Source organism: Camelus dromedarius, chromosome 13, assembly GCF_036321535.1.
Source record: "Camelus dromedarius isolate mCamDro1 chromosome 13, mCamDro1.pat, whole genome shotgun sequence".
NCBI lineage: Eukaryota > Metazoa > Chordata > Mammalia > Artiodactyla > Camelidae > Camelus > Camelus dromedarius.
Window position 1 is genome coordinate 65,628,482 of NC_087448.1, and position 23,170 is coordinate 65,651,651.

Below are 23,170 nucleotides of genomic sequence, written 5' to 3' on the forward strand. Positions count from 1 at the left end.
GGGCTTCAACATATGAATTTCGGGGGGATGCAAATCAGTCCACAACACGTTATGTATTCCAGAATGTTCTCATATGTTTCCTAAATTTAAATGTCAATGGATATATCATTCAAATGTTAAAGGACACAGCAAAGGTATGGAAAATGAGGTAAAAACTTCTTCATGGAGCACAAAGAACTTTCCGGCACTATGGAAATCCAGTAGGAAATATGTACCGTTGAGCTTCAAATTAGACGCAGACTTAAACTGGGGAGGGGAGTGAAGCAGTTTCCTCTCTCCGTGGTGACACCCGCCAGGGCTCAGCTTGGACCCCAGAAGGTTTTTGTTTGAGAAGGTGTGATGTTAAAGAAAAGAAGAAGGCACTGAAGGGAATCAGGGCAGCATGGGAAAAAAATGGCAATAGCTGGACTTCATCACACTTATTTTAATATTTTTACTTTGGATGCTTGTGGGGAAGACAAGGCATCACTGTCTTTTCAGAGCTCACGCCCTGGTCACCTGGGTACCTGGGGCTAATGGCCTGAAACCTTGTCAACAGTTACACGCCAGGTGTGAGCTTCTTTCTGGACAAACCACAAGGGACAGTGGGAGCTGAGGATGAAGGCATGGGTGTTCTTTGGCTATACAGATATTGGGAAGAGAATGGGACTGGAGGTAGAATTTTATTTTATTTTTTAGCTACAATCCTGAATTTTAATAAGATCTACTGAGTTTATTGTAAATATTCAATGTAGACTATTGAGGCAAGTAAACAAAAGAATTAAAACTCCTACTAGAGATATTTTAATATTTCCATCCTGATTACATATAATATATATGCATATATGTACATATAGAATGTATGTTTATATATGCAGATAGACGTGTACATGTGTGTATATATATATAAATATATATAAATTGGAAGTATATTGCAGACAAAAATGTTATAACCCATTCTCATGATATAATCTAAGTACTTTCCACATAATTGAAAACATGGTATTTTAATGGTCGCTTAATATTCTATTCCATTTTATGAATGGATATGAATGTATTTAACCAATTTTTTATATTTGGACATCTATGAAGTTTCTTCTTTTGCTATTATGAATGACCCTGTGACAAATACATGGACATAAACTGTTGTGGGCATCTCTCTGCTAATAAGAAAAGCTATTTTCTTACAGCTGTGTTTTTTCACAAAGATGTACACGGTAAGAAAGGCTCTTCCTCTTGAGGGTCCGCACGCTGGTTTTGTGGTGGAGAGAGAGCACTTTCTGCCATGATGTGTACAGCTGGTTTCAAAGGTCTCCTGAACGTCTGGCAGGGGTCTGATATCACTTGCTGTCAGCTAACCAAGCCAGGCCCTCTGAGCCCAAGGGCCGCTCTTCTCCGTGCTCCCAGGCACCAGGCCGGCCCGCGCGGCCTCGGCTGGAGGGGCAGCGCTTTATCAGGTGTTTATGACACTTCCCACCTGGACCAGGGCAGACAGCGCGTAGGACGGGAAAGCTGTACGAATCGAGACTCTTTTTTGATAAAAGCGACAGAAAGCGAGCAGAAAGGAGCACCCCAGTGGCTCAGAAATCTAGACGGGTGGCCTCAGGAGCACTGAACGGGGACTTGACCAAGAGTCACTTCGCCCCTCACCTTTGATTTCTGTTTCCCCTTCATTCTCTCTGACTGGCTGACGCCACACAGTGGTGGCTGCTGGTAGCACTTGGTGGACATCTGTCCCACTGTGCTGACAGGGAGGAAAGAAAGTCTCTTTCTTCCAACTCCCAAAGGCCTTGGGAAGGCTTCTAAGCGGACCTCAGTTTATGTCATCTACCCAGACACTGTGGGCCCTGGCTGTAGCCAGGAGGTGACAGACCCCCTTGGGTCAGGAGCCCCCACCCCCAAACAAATTTCTGTGCTGAGGGAGGTGGGGGTTTGTGATGGCAGTTCCTGTTGAGGACACACTAGCAGGGGATGTTGGGAAGCCAAGAACAGAATCTCCCTCCATCCCAAGACGGAAAGAACCTAAATGTCCATCAATGGATGACTGGATAAAGAAGATGTGGTATATATACACAATGGAATATTACTCAGCCATAAAAAAGAATAAAATAATGCCATCTGTGATAGTATAGATGGACCTAGAGATCATCATATTGAGTGAAGTAAGTCAGACAGAGAAGGACAAATATTACATCATATCACTTATATGCGGAATCAAGGAAAAATGATACAAATTCTATTTACAAACCTATAACAGACTCACAGACATAGAAAACAAAATATATGGTTACCAAGGGGGAAAGGAGAGGGAGGGATAAATTAAGAGTATGAGATTAACAGATACACACTACTATATATAAGACAGATAAACAACAAGGACCTACGGTATAGCACAGGGAACTACATTCAATTTCTTATAATAACACATAATGGAAAAGAATCTGAAAAGAAAAAAATATATATGTATATGTGTATATATATATATATATATATAAACTGAATCACTTTGCTGTACACCTGAAACTACCATTGTAAATCAACTACACTTCAATTAAAAAAAAAAAAAAAAAGCAGAATCTCCCAGAAAAGGGGATGGAGCTGGCCAGGCCACAGTAGAGGTCCTCTGAAGAGTGGGACAAGTGACAACTGTGTTCTTTGCCCCTTACCTGGACCCCCAGGGAACCAGAATGGTGAGGTGCACACCCAACTACTGATAGCCTTTTCCTGCAAAAACGTCTGGTTGTAAGAACACCCCTTTACTACGGAAGAAGAAATGCTTCCTTCTTTGCATTTTGTGTGACCCCACGATTCGGTCTAGCGTTGGACTTAACCACATCCTGTGGGAGTTTGCTATATATCAGGTCTGGTGCTCAGTGTTTCGCAAGGATATTGTCATTTATTTGTCACAGGCACATAATCCCTATCTTAGAAACGAGGAAAGTGAACGTTGGAGAAAGCTGAAGCCGTTTGCCTAAGTGCGCGTGGCTTAGAAGACATGTAGTCAGCGTTAGAAGCCATGCTCTCTGACTCCAGAGCCCACACTCTTAACCTATCCAATATTGCCTTGCAACACTTCAGAAAACGGAGTGGCTCTGTTTCCTTAATCTGTCTAATAATGACTATTATTAAATGGGTACTTTCTATATGTAGATTTGTGCCAGGCACTTTACACATGGATAAATTTCTACATCAATACTATATATTCAACATGCAGTTTTAGATTTACCAAAAAATAAGGGGGAAGTACAGAGGATTCCTATATACCCCCTCCCCCACTCCGGTTTCCCCTATTATTAACACCTTGAGTTATTGTGGTATATTTGCTAAAAGTGATGAGCCAATGTTGACACATTGTGATTAGCTAAATTGCACAGTTTATATTAAGGTTTCCTTTTTGTGTTGTGCCCTCTGTGGGTTTTGACAAGTGTGTAATGACACGTGAGCCCCGACAGTATTGTGAAGCGTAGTTTCACTGCCCTAAAAATCCCCTGGGTTCTGCTTATCCATCCCTCCCGCCTCTTTCCCCCATGAGCGCCTGGCAACCACTGATCTTCTTACTGTCTCCATAAGTTTGCTCTTTCCAGAAGTTGGCCTCATACAGTATGTTGTTAAAAGAGGACGAACGCAGTTCCCCTAGGCCAGCAGCTAGCAGAAAGCGGAGTTAGAGTCCAAAACCACTGTCCGTCTGCCTCTGATCCTCTGCCCTTTCTGTAGCCTAAGCTGCCTAATGGTACTAGCCGGGGGCCTGGTCTGTCCGCCGTCACCTTAGGTGGTGCTCCTAGGGCCTAAATCCTAGCAACTCCTTTCCTTAATGGTCTTGGGAATCTTGGCTTGATTGCTCTTTGATTCTAATCAAGGAATCACTTGTCACTCATGATCCCTCTGGACCTGCAATGTGAATCCTAACCTGCCTGAACTTTAGTTTCACTTAAAACATTCAGCCAGTTATTTTCAGCTTTTTTCCTAACTTTTTGCTGAGACCTTGCACAGAATTATTTTTTCCCCGGTTCACATGGAATCCTTTCTGCCAGGATGTTGCTTGCTTACCGGCCTTGTCATGGAAGGTCTCCCAGAGTCTCCCTGAAGACGAAGTTGGCTGGGTGGGGCTGTGAAATGGAGCACAGGGCTGGAAATTCCCTCAGTTAAGTTCTACCCATACCCCCATCAGGGCCTGGAACACTTGCTCTCAGAACTTACAATGTTCCCTTTCTGTGTTGCCCAAGCAGACCGCCTCTACAATCTACTAACTTCTATTTACTGCCAAGAATTTTAAACAGAAAATCCCACAATCATATTTCAAGCATTAAAGGATACCCTGGTAAGAATATAAGGTATATAAGCTCCAAATAAAGGTGAAGTAGCTTGCAGAAGACCACACGGAAATGGAGTGGCAGAATTCAGATTCAAATCCAGATTAAGTGCAAAGGCAAAGCCAGTGGTCCCTGAATCACACCAGACTTCCTTCTGGAGCTCCTCTGATGGCAGTGTCAGCAGATTAAGGAGGCCGTGTGGGATTCAGGAAAAGTCCCCGCACAGGAGACTTCCTTAATGCAACCTCAAAGCATCAGTTCACCATCGTTCAGTTGAAACTGGAATTTGTTGTTTTAAAACAACAGCTTAACTATGGTGCCAACCACTGTTCAGGGTTCTTTACAAATACAAGCCTGTTTCTGTGTGCTCATTACAACGTTTTCTGAAGCTAGCACCCAGCAGTTATATGCTTTATAAATTGCTAGCATAATTCCAATAGAGTGTGGCACTCAGCGGTGGACAACGAACCTCCATTACTGACCAAGGACATTTGTGGGGGTTGCTAGTGGGTGTGGAAAGGATTCCAAGGCTGTGGACACTAAGCCATCATTTTCCCTGTTCTACAAAGTCAGAGGGGGCTGACAGGAAACATCTATGACCTTCTTACCTCTCTCATGTAACAGGTTACCAGATCTCTAAAACTGTGGTTCTTACTTGGGTTTTCTGGAGCAAAGAGACAGCAAAGCGGGAACTTGAGCTGAGCGCCCGGGTACTCGGTACTGCGAGTTCTGCCCTCTCTGGGAGAGTAGCCCGGAAGTCACCGCTGAGACAGGCCCGCCGGCCAGGTGTGCTGGTCCCACCGCCAGGGGCACCGGCAGATTCAGGCTTCCGGCCCTTCCTGACAAGGGGCAAGGACAAGTCGTTTATTAAAAAGAAGGGAATAGCAATAAAACATTCCAATGACAAGGACATGAATATTTATAATAATGTTTAAAAAAAAAACAAAAACAAAAAACCCTGAAGAGCATCCCCTATCTTTTAATTTTGGAGGAGGCAAGCTGGCAGCGAGCTCGGGGTCCGCCCGCTGGGGACCAGAGGATGCGGTCGCGCCGCGGGCGCGGATTGGCGGAGGGATGGCAACAGAGGGGCGGGGCGACCGTCCCCGCGTCGTCAGGCCCCGCCCACCGGCGGGGGAATCCCAGGTTGGGGAGCTGGGCGCGCGAAGCCGCGGCGCCCCGCCCCCCGCGCCGCCCCCGCCGCCTCCCGGGCTCAGAGCCGCGGCCGCGCGGCGCTGCCATTGGTGCCCGGGGGTGACGCGCGCGAGCGGGCCTGGGCGGCGGGCGCGGGGGGCGGGCGCGGGGCGCGGCTGATGAAACCTGGCGCCGGATCCAGCCCGTCCTAGACACTCCATTCAGTCAGCGCGGGCAGGTGTGATCGGCCGCTCAACTGCCTCGCGGGGCACACGGCCACCCGGCATCTGTTACCCGAGTCCCCACTCCTACTCCCCGCGCGCCGCGCCTCCGCCCGGGCGTCTGTCAGTCCGGCCAAGTCTCCATCCGAGCGTCCGTCAGTCCAGCACCTCGTGCGTCCGTCCACCCTCGTTCTTGCCTGCAGCCCGCCGCCCGCCGCCCGCTGCCCGCCAGCCGGGTGAGTGCTCAGCCTCCGCCGGCGCCGGGGCAGCTGCCCGGGTTCGGGTCACCTTGGGGTGGGGGGACCCTGGAGCCGCTTGGGGTCGTGGAGGGCGGCGCGGGGAGCGGCGCGGGGCACGCGCGGGGGCCGCTGGCGTCCTCTGGGGTGGTTGCGGGCCGGGTGGGTCGGGGGTGTTCGCGGGCCGGTGCCCATGCGGCACTCTCCGCTAAGGAGTCCATTTTGGTTCCTGAAGGCGCGGCGTGGTGCATGATGCAACACCGAGTGAGTAAGCGTGGGCGACCTGACGCCTCGGGGATGCCCGCCTCGCGCGCCCTGCGGGGAACCCGGGTGCCGGGAAACACGGGTGGTCGGGGTGGGCAGGGGGCGGGGAGCGGGCGCCGGGCCGGCAGGCATCTGGAGACTTTCCCTTACATGGCGCGGAGCGGAGCACCCCGCCCCGCCACGAGGTCCACGATGTGTCATCCGCCGCGTGTCGGGAGCCCGCCCGGTGGCGGCAGGGTGGTCCCGCGGCAGGTGGCGGGCCGGGGACCGCGCAGCGCACCCCGCACGCTGGCCGCGGCGCCCACCTCTCTTCCTCCCTAGACCTACGGACCCACCCCGGCCCATCTACACCTCTAGTCTGGGTCGCTGGGGTTACTTATGGGAATTTCCCCTGGGTGGGCTTCCTCGTGACCCGATTTGGCCCCTAAAGGGTGGCATCTTTCAAGTTTTCCAGATGGTGTGTCGTGGGAGGAAGTTCTTCCGACTTCCCCAAGACAGCCTGCGCTCTGCGTGTTCTTTTCTACGAAAGTTCCCAGGCCAGGCAGGTCACGCAGTCATTCTGAAAGCCGTGTGTACACAGCAGCACTTGCTCTGTAGTGCTACCACCGCGAGCTGCTTTAGCTCTTTCCCCTTTTCAGTGGCTGTGGGAACTAGATAGGGCTTGCGTTTGACTTGTGTGATTAGGATAGCCAGACATGTGACTTCTGGAAGGAAAACTACAGTTCCCATACTCACCGGCAGGCTCTCATGTGTAGAAGTAACCTGGAGTTGGGTTTTGTTCCAGGTTTGCTAACAGAGGAGAGGGTTGGGAATTTTCCTAAAATGAGCTCTTTAAAGTTTGACCAATAGAACTGTGTATGTTGGCCTCTAGCTGAATTTCCTAATCGTGTTTAATTTTAATGATCATTTCTTTGGGATTTATCTTAACATTTCTTGCCACATATGTTTGGCTTAGACGATAGGAAACCATGATACATTTATCCCCCTGATATTTATAGTTGGTCTCAGTGGAAATTATTATTTTTATAAGAACACACCCTTTTGTCATTAAAACAAAAGATTTTATTTAAGTCATATAGTCAGATTAGAAATTTAGAGGACAAAGTCAACAATGGATTAAAATAGTTTTTCAAAGTTTATCATATTAAGATCATGTTTAATTATTACAGAGAAGTTTAAAGTGTCAAAGGAGTTTTGACTTACAAAACAGGATGAGACTTAATAGAGATCAGAAATGTACTCTGTTTATATCTGAGTTGAACCACATGAGTACTCTTATGAATATAATTATTTGCTTCAGAGGAAAAAAGTCTTGAAAGATGAGATTGCTGATCTCGGGGAGTTGGAATTTTAAGACACACGTTAATTATATTTGGTATAATCTTCCAATCTTTGATGGAATTAAACACATGTTTACTGACTGTTCTAGTGTGTAGTTTCTTTTCTACTAAGGCCAGTAGAAATATGTAATTATGTTGGAGGGCCTGGCATTATGTCTAATTGAATTAATCCCTTTCATTATTAACTATATATTTGGAGGTATTGGTTTATTAACCCCAGAGGGGAATTTGAAACAGGAATAAGTGTGTCCTTGTTACAGAGAGAAACATTTTCCTCTGGGCCAGAGGCATCTTCTGAGATGTCCATCCTTCCACCTGGCTCCTGGTCCTCACTCCAAGCGGGCCCTGCGGACAGGGCCCTGATGTTCTTCTGTATGCTTGGCCCCTCCAGCCTGGGGCTCCCACCACTGTCTGCTCCAGTTGAGGGTGGGTCCCGTGGGCCATGAGGCGAGGGGTCATGGGAGGCTGTCAGGGAGTTTAGGGATAACTTCAGAGGCCCTGTGGAGGAGGGGGGGAGAGGGGCAGGTGTCGAAACAGGGAGGCCAGTTCAGAGACTCGTCCTAACTGAAATCTGGAATAAAACCCCAGCCCAACTGATTTCCACCTGAGAGAGTGACCATATGTCATTTCCGTGAGAGAGGATGGCAGCTTGGACTGGGGTGGAAATGGCAGACACGTCAGCCCGTTGAGTTGTGCTCCCGCTGCAGGCTGTGGACTTGCTCTATCTGCAGATTTTAAAGGTAGAGTCAGCAGGGTTGGCTGGTGGATTCCACGTGAGGTTTGAAGGTGGCTGAATGTGACTCAGAGTGGAGCAGAGTGTTAGTGAGGCTGGGGAGAGAGCATGTGGGGATGGACATCTTAAAAGTCATAACTGACTTTTTTTAGGTGCTTCCATCCTCAAGGGACAGGGTCGAGCCAGCCCTCCCCTCTTGCAGCCTCCTACTCCTGGTGGGGCCTCTGCCCTTTTCACGGCCCTTTCACGCAGCTCTGGCCTCCTACCCGCAGCCTCCCTCTGCTCCCCTGTGCCCTCCCATGGGCATCTTGGCCATGGGTTTGTCCCTTGGCTGGAATGGGGACTAAAGCCAGGGGTGTGCCTGCTTTTTCATTCCTGGCCATCAGGGCTCCTGCATTCCAGGGGTTTCTTGGGCCTGAGGCCCCAGGCATTGGATCCCAGGCCAAGGTTTTAGGTCTCTTCCAGTCAAAGAATAGAGCGGTAGCATGTTTCATGGCAGATGGTCAGCCTTGTGGTAAACGTCGGTGGCTTTTCTTTCTCCCTAATCCCTATCGCCCTCTCCCAACTGCAAGGCAGCTTCGAAAATAACTTCCCCTGCACTTGTTCAGAGTCAATCACAATTTACCATGGGGGGGGGGCGTTTACTGCATTTGCCACCTGTGAATCTGCTGGAGGGATGGGCAGCAAATTGGTAAAAGGATCTGGTGGACTGCTGACCATTTTCGTTTCCCTCCGAAGGCATTCCTTCAGATCTGCCACATCTGCAGAGCAGCGCGTGGAGCTGTTTGCTTCACCCACTGGTCAGGATTCATTCCTCAGGGGACACAGGCTCTGCATGTTGGAACAGATTCCGGCATACAGTCCCCCATCCTGCCTCACTCCCGTCTTTCACTTGGCTTTTCCTCCGGTTATTGTCGTTAGCAGTGGGGACTGCCGGGTGGTGAACAAACCGTGCAAACTGGAGGTAGAGCTGTGTGGAGCAGAGGGTTCACAGCTTCAGTGCAGCCTGAGATCATCGCCCTGAAACAAGGATGCTGCTTCCAGAGGCGGAGGGCAGGTGGTCCCGGTGCCGGGAACAGCACCTCCCAGGGGCTCCCGGAGTGCGGGCTTTGCGGCCGTCTCTGGGTGCAGCCTCCAGAAAGTCGCTTAAACTTTCAGAACCCTGGAGACTTGCTCTGCCTATGGATTGGGGAAGCCTTCCCTCAGCCTTGTGACGATGAAACTAATAATGTGAAAGAATAACGATACTGGAGTCAGTACATTTAGATTCTTTCATGGAATAGGTTCTTTCCCCTGCCAGCCTACTACTCCTCTAATGGCAACCAGAAATCAAGCTCAGGGAAGCCTTTAAAGGCTACGGAGAGGTGGGTCATATGGAGGTGGGAGAAAGAATGTCCTTCGCTTAGTAGGACAGTGTGTATTTCCACATCGTCTCCCTTTTTCCTGAGTCACCTTTTCCCTCCGGAGGCACAGAGACTGTGGGCAGTTGATTCCTAAACATTGTGTTCCTGCCGCAGTGCTTTCTTCCGAATATTCATGCAGATAAGGTTCTTGAATGTGAGGACAACCGAGCATTTTCCCAGTTGTGTAGGACAGGGTCCTGTGCTCGGCACACACGCTCCGTGCGCAGTGAGCGCTGTGTCGTAGCCGTGCTGACTCGGGCCTCCCGAGGAGCAGGATCCGCCCCCCGGGGCCACCCGCACTCGCACGGGCCGTGCACTGCGGGGTCGAGGGACACGCCATGGGCCCTCCTGCGGAAAGGGCCGGGCCCCAGAGCGGGCTCCACTTGCTAGGATAAGCGCCTCTCCTAAGCTATTTCTCAGAGCCTCATTTCACTTCTTTTCCATATTGACTGCATGGTGATTGGCTCCGAGTGCCTGCCTTATAGGTCGAGAGAATTTAAATGAGGCAATAATCCAAGTTCTACGCTTAACAGCTTCTGGCACATCCTGAGCGCCTAACAAACGTTAGCTATTATATTGGAACGGAAGCTCAGTTCTTTGATTTAGATGTGGAGAAAAATAAAATCTGTAACAACTGTAATTTGCTCTCCCGTTTTTGCCAAGGTGTTAAAATGTGGCCCCTTCTCCTTGGAGTTCTGTCTGCGCTGCAGGGGGTGGGTGTGGTGCCACGGTGTCGGGGCAGTACTGGATCCTCTGAGGCACATGTGGACCTGGGTCCAGGGTCTCTCTGGGTGAGACTCTTGTTCCTTTAGTCCCAGGGGGCTCTCTTCACCACTGTCCTTTCACCATTGGGGTCCTGGAGGGCATTCTGTGGCCTTCTTGCCGCAATGGGAAGGGGCCTTGCGGAAGGACCTCAGTCTGGGGCTGTGTTCCGACTGCCGGGGGACCTTGAAGCCCGTCGCTCTCTGAGGACTGACTGCCCCCCGGGTGTGGGGGCAGGTCCCTCAGGTCTCAGATCCACACACCTCCGGGAAGCAGAGCTCACGGCCCCCTCCTCGGTGCTTGCCTGCATGTGTCTGTGCGCATGTGTGTGTGCACGCGAATGACAGTGTGTGCATGCGTCTCTGTGACACTCGAGTTACATAGTCATCCTGACCCCAAACATTTTGTCCAAATTAACCTGAGGCCTTCGGGTTTAAAAAACTTGGGCCATCTCTGTATGCCATCTTTTCCCACCCCTTCCTTGAGGGGCCCTGCAGACCCCTTTTGGGGGGGGCGGGGGCAGCAGTGAGTGGGGAGGAGTGTTTCATCACACTGTTGTCGCCGCTATCTTCCCACCCACGAGGATGCTCGGGATGACCTTTTAAGATCGGCTTGCAAATGGTCTCTTTCTCTGTGTCTTCTTATCGGCCTACTGATTACCATTAGCCAAAGTCTCTTACACCAAGTAGGAAGGAAGGGAGAGGCCCTGGGGCTGAGTAAAGTCCAGGCTCACAGGCACTTGGTAGTACTCACCACGTGCTCGGCACTGTCTGTGTTTTCATTTCACCCTCACGGCCGCCCGTTCAGGTTAGTACTGCTGTTTGGCCGAAGGGGTGATGGAGGCGCTGAGGAGTGACACAAGTTGCTGGGGGGTGGGGAGCAGGGGTCGGGAGTAAGTGGCAGAACGAGGATTTGCACCCAGAGGTCTGGCTCCTGAGTCCCAACACCAGGGGTGCTTAGGGCTGTGGACTGCACCCGGGGCTCTGGCCACTACTGGGGCCGTGTTCCATGTGCCCGGGGCGCGCCAGGCCCTGAGCCGAGCACACAGGCCTGAAGATGCGGGGCCCCTCACCGCTCTTTGTTCTGAGCAAGCCCTAGACGTGCGGGAGCCGGCCGTCCACCGCTGGACAGCACCCAGCTCTTTTTCCCCTTTTGCTCTGATTCTTTTGAACGCACATCTTTTTCTCTCTGGGCCCTGGCAGCACAGCCCTGGGCTCCGGGCACAACTGGAGCTCTGGTGTCCCTGGGACAGCTGTGCTGGCCGGTGGCCTGAACTGGAAATGGTGTGTGTGACCGAGCGTGGGCTGCGTTCTTTCTGGGTCAGTAGTTTGGCATCCGCATCACCGGAGCCGGCTGGACGGCTGGACGTGGAACTTCCTGCCTGGGCCGCAGGGGAGCCCTGTTTCATTTATCTGCGTCTGTCATCTCTGCGCTCCACCTCCTCCACCTCCACCTCCACCCCCAGTGGGGGGAGGAGCCTTTGCAGGGGGTCTTGTGGGAACTGGCCTCTGGGGAACAGTGGCTCCCTTCCTGGTACCCCTCCTCCTCAAGGCCAGAGGCAGGGTCCTGCCCCTGATCTTGCTTTGCTGATGTCTGTAGTGTGAGGAGGTGGGGAGGGGTCTCCTGCCTTGGAAGATGCTTCTTTGACACGCTCAGAAACCTTGGGGGCCACTGTCTGAGCCTGCATAGCGGCGAGACCCGTCTCCCCAGGAGAGATTGCGCGCAGGCAGGGCGCCTGCGGCCGTGGCCTTGGCCTCTCAGTGAGGCCGTGGGTACTGACCAGTGTACCCCCCTTCCTGCCTTTCTTCTTTCATCTTCACCTCCTTTCTTCCTTCCCGTGGAAAGTAAAGTTGCAGGAGTTACAAGGAGCTCCTCAATTTTCTCAAATTACCAGCTGTTTACATTCTGCTCCTTCGGTTCTTTCTGACAGTCAGTTCATCTGTCTACACACATATCCACACGTTTTGTTCCTCAACCATTTGAGAGTGAGTGGAAGACATGAAGCCCTTTGATATGCCCCGCGTGCTTCGGTGTGTGTCCAAAGAATAAGGACATTCTCTTATGTGACCGCAGCATGACCTCAAAATCAGGGAATTTAACATTGATACGACATTGTATTCCAGTCCACAGTCCATATTCAACTTACAGTTGTCCAAATGATGTCCTTTACCTATATGTGCATTTTTTTTGGGGGGGGTCCAGTTTTCTATCTCAGAAGCCTCTTTAAGAAAAAATGTTTCTAAAAGAATATGCATCGTGAAAAATTTGGAAAGTACAGAAAAGGAAAAGAAGGAGGAAATAAATACCACCTGTAATTCCTGCGCCCCCTCAGGGTGGGTCTGGGGGGCCCCCGTCAGCTTGGAGGGCTGCAGGGGGTGGTGACGGGGCCCCCCAGACCCGCCCGGAGCCCGCAGGGCGGGAGCTCCTAGCGAGGCCCCGGGCGGCGGGAGAGGCGGGCGCCCTGTCTGGACGGCTTTCCGCCCCTGCCCACCGCCTGGGCGCTTGCCCACTTGAGCTGGCGAACTTAACCCCTCAGGGTGGGGAAGGGTGGAGATCCACCCAGAACTTGTTCAGGACTTGAAAAGAAGTGTTGCAGGTCCTCTCTTGTCTGACATATACCCCGGGCTTCCTAGACTAAGTGGAGGGTAGGGATGGGCCTGGGCCCTGATGGGGAGAAAGGCCCCAGCCCCTTGGAGACCAGCTCGTGGTTGTTTCACAGGCTGTGGAACCTCTGGGCCCCTACGGGTGGGCCAGTGGGGAAAGGAAGAGGAATTCTAAGCTGTGAAGTTTGCTTCTTATTAGCGACTGCGCTGCCCACAAGTTCCCGAGGGAAGGTTTCAGCCTGTGGCATGAAGCGTGTGGACCTTGCTTACGAGTTTCACTTCTCAAAGCCACCGTCCCCCTTGTCATCACCAGCAGCATCTGAGGGGCTGCATTATCTCCTGGCCTGGATGGGGTCTTCACCGAGGGCGGCTGGTTCCTGGACCGGTTTTGTGACTACGTTGTCCATGGAACCCCATCGTTTGTACCTCAGTTTCCCTGAGCTGTGAAATCTACGCCGTATGTGGAAAGGGGCCTCTGAAGGTCATGATCAAAAGCCCCAAGTATTTTTCCATGTGTTTGTTTTTTCTTCTCCTGCACCAGACCTTCTCCTTGAAGGAGCTGGCCCGGGGAGGGACCACCGTGGGCAGCCGCCCAGGCTCTGCGCACCCTGCTGGGGCCACGGAACCCCTAACCTGGCCAGGCCAGGACTGGAGGCTGCTCTTCAAAGAAACCCTTTGAAGTGCAAACATTTCCTTTCCTGAAAAGAAGGGAAATTGAAATGAAAACGTATTGTTCTGTGCAGACAATGTTCTCTTGGATCAAAGAGGGAGTGGGGCTTATAAAGGGAGATTCACAAATGAGGCCTTAACGTGGCCCACGGGGAGGGTGTGACTGTGCTCCTGTCCACGGCCCGGGGTCTGTGATCCACGGTAAGGTTGTGTCTTCCTTTTCCCCTCTTTATGGTCCTGAATCTGAGTCTAACATTCTGTGTTTAACGGTGTCCCTCCTTTGTGTTTTTATCTGGTGGTGGTTGAGCATGTAGAAAAACCTTTTGATAAGTGATGACACCATCCGTGGTAGAATATTATATAGCCAATAAAAGGGATGTTTTCAAGGAACATTTGATTATGGGAAAAACTTTGCTGGTAAAAGTGAAAAAGATCTGGAGGCAATTTTCCACATTCTGTGTTATCTTAATGAGGTGCATGTGTTTGCACATGTTAAAATCAGGCTTTGTTTTGTTCACTGCTGGGTGTGTAACACCTGAACTAGTGCTCAGCAGATACTTGTTGAATGAATGTTTTTGTAGTTAGTGAAAGGCAGTATATTCTAAAGGGAGAATGTGAGCTAAATAGCATAATTCTGGGAAGTGCACAGAACAATGAGTTATTTTACATTTTTGTTGTAATTCTGCCCTGGCATCTCAGTTTGGGGTTTTTTTTGTTTGTTTGGTTGGTTTTTTTTTTTTTTTTTGTATGAACACGTGCCCCGTTTTGTACTTTGGTGTAAAGCATACTGCGAATGCGTGACTCTGATGTTTCTATTTTTGGAATAATCCGGTCATGTTGAAATTAGGGTATTGGGATGTTAAGAAGCTTTTCCTGGGCTGGTTACTAGGCACCCTCACGGTGGGGTAAGGTGACAACTTCTCACCTACTCTGGCTGGTGTACCATTGCGCCAGCTTGACCTCCCCTGTTGTTGAGAATTTTTGCCTGATTTGCTTAGGATTTCTCATCTTTGACCATCAGCACTGCTAAGCATGTACCAGGAGGCTGTACATCGCCCTGTTTCTGATTTTTAAAATTCTTTAGAAATGCAGCATCTCATCCTTACCCAAAATATAGGTTAGTTTGAAAACAGGCCGGGTTTCAGTGATCCCGTGTTACAGCAGCCCGGACCTCTCCCGGGGAGATCGTTTTTGTTCCTCCTTCGGAAGGACGCAGGACTCAGGTGTCAGGGCCGCATCCGCACGGGGTTCTGGAAGCTCCTTGGGGTGGCTGTGTTCGGGCTGTGCTGGGGCAGGGCTGCTGGTGCCCACGCCCTGGCTCTCCTGAGGGTGGCGGCTGCCAGGCGTCTGGCTTCAGTCTACAATAAATATACTGACACTTTGATCAGGTGCACTGTTTATATACAGATTGAATGAAACTCATTCTTGTACCTGCGAGTGCAGGCTGATAATTGTTACTCTTTCCTGTTGCGTTACAGAAAGTCCCGGGGGCGGCCTGCCATTTGCAAACACAGGTGGGCTTGGGCGTGTTGGCCTGCAGGCCCACCTTCCCCTCCTCCTTGGTGTGCTGAATCTTAACATTCACTAGGCCAGGGTGTGGGAGTTACCCCTGTCCACACCGGTTTGGACAAAGACAGCCGGAGGGTAGAGGTTTCTTTTTGTGGTGAGTGGAGGGTTTCTGGCTGAAGTGGACATTATTCTGTGCTGAGTCCCAAGAAGGCAAAGGGGCACAAGGCAGGATCTGTGTGATTCCCGGTGTGGTTTGCTGCTGATGCAAACCTGGGCAGCTCTGTCCTGAGCTGACCTCACACCTGGTGTTTTGAATGTGGCCAGGTCAGGCTGTGTGGGATTTTTTTCAGAGATGGCCCAAACATTTGTTAATTTCAGTGCTTTGACTCTTTTTGAGTTTATTTTATTTGGTGTGATTTAAGGAAGAATCCATCTGAAAGGTGAGCCTTCTCTTTTGGAGTTGAGGATTTGTGGGATGAAGGGGGAGAAAGTACACGTTTTTATTGATATTAATAGAAATATTAATTTTTGGACTCTCGGGTCTGGTGGGTCAAAATTGAATGGGGTGTTGAAAATATAATATTAGATGTAGCAATCATACCGTTAAATAGTTCTCCTTGAAGAGGTTGACTGGATTTTATGTAAGTTTAAGTCTCGTTTGAGAAGTGGTTTTTTTTTTTTTTTGCTTAGAAAATAAATATTCTTTAAGTGACAAGTCTGTGTATATAATTCTTAAAACAATAGTAAATCAGGGGAGTTGATTCTGTGGCACAAGAGCACAGTGACAACAAAACTAGAACAAGATACATTGTGGAGCTCATTGAAACAATGTACAAATGCCTGTCCTAGTTTCTCGTGGCTTATTTACTACGCTTCTCAATACATTTATTGTAAGAATTCAGAGTACTTAATTTAGTCTTTTAAACATTCCTCTATAAGTTACAAATGTTACCAAATGTTAGTATGTAAGAAGAATCCTCATGAACCTGATTTTATGCTGTTGTCTATGTTGATATTATGTGAAATTGGGGATAATCTGCAATTGTAATTGTATAACGTATCCCCCATAAATCTATAACCTCAAATTTCTAGCAGCTAGTTTGGTTTTTTGTTAGTTTGTTTTTAACCTTTGTTGGAAGACATTTCTTTCTCCCTAGAGGGCAAACTTGGGAGATATTGGGCAAAAACATTCATTAATTCTTTGAATAGTCTGTATTGCACTGGGAAGGCCGTCTAGCTAGTCTCAGAGTTTGATGCCATCAGAATTTTGGAAAATTATCAGGTGTAATTTGTGCTGGGATTAAAGCCTAATTACCGAAAGACTGTCAGGTCTGTGGTCTGGTGAGTCACAGCGAGGGCTTGGCCACCTTAAATTTCTCGGGCGGTGAGTCTGGGAACACACCTCCCGCGAATGGAAGCACTTTCCTGTTGCTCGAGGCGGCCTGCTAACCTGCCTGCCTCGAGGATCTGCATGGGAGTGGATCTGCATGGGAGTTCGTGCTGAATCGCCCTGGGGAGCCTCTAGATTGGTGGGAGATTTGGAGCTTCCTGGGGGCTGCTGGCTCTGTTCCCCCACTAATAAAAATAAAAACGTAAACCTAAGGGCAAGACTGTGTTGTATTTTGTTTCTGGAAACGTAGCACACAAAACAGGAGCCGTTTCTGTTGTGCTGTGCATGTCACTTCTTGGTTATTGCTGTCACCCCTCCGTTAACACCTGAAAACCATCTAGGTAGGTCCACGCATGCAGGTGAGACAGACAGGCAGATGGAGCAGGGGGTTAGGATGGAGAAGAGGAATACTTTTGTGTAAGTGACGTTTGCATGATGTAATGGTGCCTTTCACATCCTAAAGTCAGACCTCAGGGGTCTAGACCATCGATACAGGTGCGGGCACACAGATCCCCCTGCCCGCCCGGGAGCTCCTTGCCCCTCAGGTCTGTGTGTGAAGGTCTGGGGACAGTTTCTAACCAGCTTCCAGGTTCTCTGAGTAGCCGGCATCTATAAGCTGCTGGAACCGGACCTCATCAAGGAGACCCGAGGCCGGGCCCGAGTGTAGTCACCTTTGCGGCTCTGGGACCGGGAGCAGTGCCTGGTGTTGAGTAGATGCCCAGAGATGTCTTGCTGTCCCAAGGCGTTGACTTGGGTGCCCCGGGGCTGGGACGGGCGGGACTGGGTTATCTGCCCGCCACCCGCCACCCGCCGCCACCGAGTGCAGATGGGAAGTGGTGAGAGGGTGCAGAGGTGGAGCCCCCGCCGGAGAAGCAGGAGGAGCAGAGATAGCAGCCGGAAGGGGCAGGACTCCGCGCCCCCACCCGGGCTCCACTTCAGTGCCCCCAGGCACCGCCACCTGCAGCTCCTTGCCTCTGTTCCCCCGCTTGTGAAAGTGGGAAAGAACAGTCCCGACTCGGAGGCTGTGCTGAGGGTTCAACGTGTAAAACTAGTTGAGAACGTTGCCTGGTGGTGAAGGAATGCGGGCTCTAATTAGGGTCGGCGGGGCAAGGGTTAAGCCTCGGCCTCTGGAGGGTTCGGAGGCGCAGGGGCCCAGGCTGTGACTTTGCGCAGAGTGAAGCGAGCTGGGCTATGAGAGGCTGCTGCTTGTTCTCTTTCAGTCAGGATGTTCTTGACAGAAGACGGGGTGTCAGAGCCTTTAATTAAGGGGGGGCTGTGCAGAGGGACGGGGCCTGGCAGTGCCACGGCTCCCTGCCCGGAAGACCTTAAACCAGGATGCCACCTGGCACAGGAGGGCGTGGGTTTGTGAGGGCATGCAGGTGTTTGAACCCCCCTTGTGGTTCACTTTGGTTCCAAGGAAATCTCGGGTGCTCGGGTGTGGGTCCACCTGCCTCGCGCACCCCAGAGGCGTGGCCTCGGCCACTTGCCTTTGAATAGTCAGGGGACACTTGGCTGCATTTGACTGTCATCCAGGTGGAGGCTTCCTGCCTAGTGCACATATTTGCATTGGGAAATTTAAGGTAAGAGTGACAGCAAAGCAGATCAGTTTCTCAAAAAGCTTTGAAGTGGTCCTGTTTCCCCACATTTCACTGCAGATGCTGTGGAAGTGCCTGGAAGCTCTCCGAAATTTCTTGATCTAAATGTTCCTTCTCACGAGGGAAATACAGAGGGGAGAAACGATGAGAATGGAGAGTCACTACATTTAGTTGACTTGATTTTTATTTTTGCTGTAGTATCTGGTTCATTCATTCACATGCTCATCAGAAGTTCTTCTGTTAAAAAAAACAAAGAAGGCTTTCTGTTAAATAGTGTATAAAAACATCATTTACTTTTTTCTTTAAAATTTGGGAGTTGTTGAGGGTGGTATAAAAAAAAGTTAGGACTTATGATGACTTCTGTAAAACCTGCGAGCCGAGACAGGGCCTTCCCGGACGGCGGCAGTGATGGCGGGGTCAGGGTGAGGGGGGCGGGGGGTGCTGGCCCCTGCCCGTGAATCTGTAGCCTTTGGTGGCTTCTGCATTTTGCATCCTGCCTGTACTGCTGTATGAAATCCCGCCAAGGCCTTGTTTCTTGGAGGAAAATCAGACTGAATTCATGGCGCCCTGTACAGGAAGGTAGAGGCTGCCTTACAATCATTTTTCTTATACTTCTCTGTCTCTAGAAGCTTGCACATTTTTTTGTCTCATCAGGTGTTAGGATGAGCAGTGCGTTAGCATTTTCACACTCATCACCTTGGCAGAGAGGGAAAAATCCATCAGCCTAAGGGATGTGTCTTGATAGTTCAGCAAAGCAGCCAGTGGGGAAATTAAGACCTGGTTTAAGGTGTGAAGAATGTCTGTAAAGGAGGCGGTTACGCCATCCAGCGCAAGTCAGGAGCTCCCCGCGTGCTGGGGGGTCGTCTGAACGTGACGGGGAGGAGTGTTTATGAATGTGCTGGGAGTGAGAGGTGGTGACATGAGGGAAGCTGGGGCTTGCTGGAAGGGGGCAAGGGCTGGAGTCGTTTGTCCCCTGCTGCCCAGCGCTGAGGTCCCCCCAGGGACTCATCACACCCTCCCTTCCAGGTGCCCCCAGGCCTGCCGCCCCCTCAGTTAGCCTGGCTGGAAGTCCAGAGACAGAGTGACCCTGAGCAGGACTGAGCCCTTAGGGCCGCGCTTCCTGCTTCTGGATTTGGGAGAGATTGGATTAGGGTCCTCACTTTGGGGGTTCCAGCCCTGAGCAGGAAAGGGGTGACGATCCATGATTATGGAGCCACTAAATCTCTGAGCAGCAGTTTGATGTCCAAACTGTAAAAGTGGGAGTGAGCGAGAACAGGATGAACCTGATGAGGTAGAAAGCAGAAGGTCTGGTGTTAGAACGCTGACAAAGATCCAGATTCAAGAGTGTCACTTTGCCTCTGTGAGCCCAGAAACATTGACATGTGCATCTGGAAGGAGCAGAGTGGCTCTTATAAAAAAAAAAAAAAACAAAAACAAAGACACCAGGTAACCAGCATCCACATGGTCCACCAGACTTGCACGCCCTCCTCGGAGTACTCCCGAACAGCCAGTGCTGGTCAGAACAGTGTTTCCCCAGCGCACCCCCGGAAGGAGTGAGCAGCCTTGGACCGTGGGTATCACGGTGTGACGCAGCGCCGTGGTGCTCGCCCGTGGGCAAGGGCAAGGGCCTCCGAAGGGGGCAGCCGTGTCCTGCTGGGTGGGGGGGAGTCTCCTGCAGAGGTTTTGGAATGTCAGGATAGGTCATGAGAAGTTTCAGTCCCAAACTATCCCACCAAGGAGGAAGCTTGAGAGAGGTTATTTTTTAAAAGGACCGGGCAGCCATACACAAAACGTATCCAGGCCCCATCAAAGGAGAAAGAAAGCAAGCTTGCCCGCGTCACCCCACCCAACTTGAATGAGGATGGAGCAGGCCAGCTGAAGCTCTGGGCTGGGATTCTAGAAAGAGCTGTCTTCTGCCGGAAGCATTTCTTTTGGAAAATCCTTCACAGCGTTCCTGTTTCTGCTTCTCCCCCGTCTCCTCTGGGAGACATACGGGGATAAAGACAAAGGTGGTATCAAATGTGTGAGAACGACAGAGGGGACCTTCCTTGCTCTTTAAAGTTCACTGCTTTTGACGGGCTGTGACAGGGAGCCGGTGCGGGGGACGTGGAGGGGTCACTGCTTCTCCAGCAAGGATGGGGCCTCAGGGTGGACGGAACACCTGCCTTCCAGGAGGAAATAGCAGACCAGACCCGATGGTCCCGGACTTACATTTCTCTCCGCATCCCGGCGGCCTTCCCTCTGCAGTGGCCCCTCAGCCTTGGCTGCGTCTGGGGTAAACCAGCCAGGAAACAGACACTGGGACCCCCATTGCTGTTCCTGGGCCTCAGCTTCAAGTACCTTCTCAAGAGCTTTCTGCCCGAGGTCCTTTGGATTTGCCTTAGTGGGCAGGATCGGCGATGACAGCTTTCCTGTGTGGTTGTACAGATGTGTGTATATAAAAATAGCACGCCCTTGTATTGGGTAGTGCGCACCAAGTTCACGTAAGGGTCAAAGGAGGACAAAGGATGGCAAACAGTCAAATCTGCAAAAAAAAAAGACTTCAATTGTAGAGCTAAGTTCAGATGTCTTAAATATCTGCTCTCTGGACAGAAATCCAATAAGGGTTGTATTACAGGAGAGGGGAAATTTCTAGTCTGCAAATACCAAAGAAGCCTCGGCTTTTGTTTGGAGATGGAGGAGAGCTCATGAGAGGGCTGAGCGAAAGATCCAGGACTGCCCAGTCCAGAGGTACCATCAGAAAGAAAGAGATGTGACCTGAGCTTAAAACTCCTGCAGGCCACGGCGAGGCGAGCCACGGATTTACCGGCCAGCTGCAGGGTCAGCTGGCCCCCGACAGGTCAGCACTGCCAGATGTCTCAGCACAAAGAACAGGCGTGCAGTGCTTCCCACAGCTGGCCACTGGCAGGAACAGAGGGGCAGAGGCGGAAGGGGGAGTGGACAAAGCAGGAGGTCGTTATCCGCAGTCGGCTGGCACGTGGGAGCTGGAGGTGGGGTTTGCGGGGGATTGGGGTTTATCATGAATCTTGGAAATGCTATCATGGGACGTGCCTACGTACAAAGCGTGCTTTGTCAGCTTCTCCAAAAACAGGACTCTCGGCCAGAGTAGACCAAGTTTAACCGAGATTCAGTTTCTTACATTCTTGGCTCTCCAAATCCGGACTGTGTGGCGTTTCAGAGGGGGAGCAAGGCAAGCTTGGTGCCCAAGGCGCCCACCCGAGTTGTCTTGTTCACATTCCATGGTCCTTGGAAAGTGAGTTGTGGCCCCGCGACAGGCACAGGCCTCTCGTTTGAATTAGGAGCCCCCTCTTGGAACCAGGTCCTGGAGGAATCTCCTGCTCTCGCAAGGATGTTCTCCACCGGGTCTGCTGCCCTGCGCTCACAGCCCCGTGCTCGCTTCTCTGGCTGCTCTGGCAAGGTGCTGGGAGCTGGCTCGTGCGTTCAGCTTGTGGGAGCCCATCAGCTAGGTGCTCTGCTCAGGCTCACCCTGCCCAGCTTGGGGGGAGGATGGGATCAGAGCTGGAGTCCAGCCAGGTCACCAGGCTGCTGACGGGAGCAAAGTCAGCCCCAGAGACAGGGTGGCACCGAGAAGAGGCCCCGGGTAGGGGACCTGCCTCCCCATCTGACTGTCAAGTTCACTGTGCCCTCAGCCACGTCAGGCCCCAGGAACAGAAGACCACATCATGTACAGAGTTTTATTTGAATTCTAGAGATGACCTTGTGTCTTTCTTTTGATAATTCATTAAGTTTCATATTGGCATTTAACTTCAGGTGAATAATAAAGTCAGCAGTGGAGAGGTAAGCAGCCAGGGCGAGGGCTCTTCTGACGGAGAGCCGCCTGGATGGGCAGCGGGAGGAGTGTGAGTTTTGGTGTCAGACAGACCTGGGTTCCAGCCAAGGGACCTGCATCCTTCAGATGGACCCCACCTGCGGGGCAGTCTGGGGACCAAGGAGGGTGGCTGACCCGAGCTTTGAGTACAGGCTGCACGTTCCCTCTGTCTGCCCTTCTCATCCTCCTGTTTACTTTCTGACATCGATAGAGATGGTGAATTTGTTGTCTGGAAAGACCACAGTACCCTCATGTGACCAGACTCCTCAGCAGAGCAGGTAAGGCCATCCACACAGGTGCAGCAGTGGCCGGATCCGCTCCTTTCCAACTCACATATCTGTAGCCCCACGAAGCATATAGGTCTGATCTGAGATTGGGATTGGTGTCAGCCTTTAGAAAGTGGGGAGAATTTGGGACCCCAAGAAACAGTGATGCAGTGCAGTGACTGACCCTCGAGGTTAAAGCTGTGTCGGTTGGGTAACTGACTCCCTGCTGTTAGAACGTTGCTCAGTCTCGTCTGAGATAGTGGTGTGGTTCTTTCCACCTGCAGAAAGCATTCTATTCCTTGACGCTGCCAGTCCTACGAGTTTTTGCTCTTGTTCGCAGGAGCACTCAGCAACATGAAGCATTGATGATGTTTGGTGGAAATGAATAATAAAAGTGCATCTCCAGCTCTGAATGGGCAGCTGTGGGCTGATAGGTCCTTCCATGCAGGACAGTGACAGGTGACCAGAGCTGGCACCAGCGCCCCCCCCCCACGTGAGGACAGAGCTGTATTCCTTTGGGCCAAGTGTGAAAAAAGGGGTACTAAGAACATAGACTCCATTTGAATTTAAATTTTTCAGGAATTGGTATGAAAAACCTTTCATTTAATTTGTACGTTAAACTCGCTTTTACACCCAAACCTTTAGCAGCAGATGCATGGGGCATGTTTGATGCCAAGGATGGCGTATGCAGAAGCCCAACACCAATTTCACTTGTCCAGGCTCAGTGTGTTTGTAAATTCTAAATTAGAGGGCCTTTGAATGCAGAACGGGAAGTTCACAGTAGCAAAGCAAATAAAGGATTCTTTATAAAAATTCAAAATATGCTGGGAATTATCCTAAATTAGAAGCAGCATACAGTACTCTCTTTTTAAAAACGTAAGTCGTCTTCTCTTTTTGAAGTTTATTGTTTTGATAAGGTGTCCTTGGGAT

At 50.8% G+C, this 23,170-nt stretch overlaps 1 protein-coding gene across 2 annotated transcripts in view; it reads left to right on the plus strand.

The window, feature by feature from the left end:
- Positions 1 to 5,563: 5,563 nt before the first annotated feature.
- SLC7A1 (solute carrier family 7 member 1) overlaps positions 5,564 to 23,170 on the plus strand; it is a 66,274-nt gene continuing 48,667 nt past the window's right edge. Inside the window, exon 1 of one of the 2 annotated variants that reach the window (XM_031465822.2) lies at positions 5,564 to 5,877. The gene's annotated coding sequence lies outside the window, so the exon portion shown is untranslated. Of the gene's footprint in view, positions 5,878 to 11,864; positions 13,853 to 23,170 lie in introns of those variants that run through there. The other variant, XM_010977115.3, reaches the window with a different exon arrangement.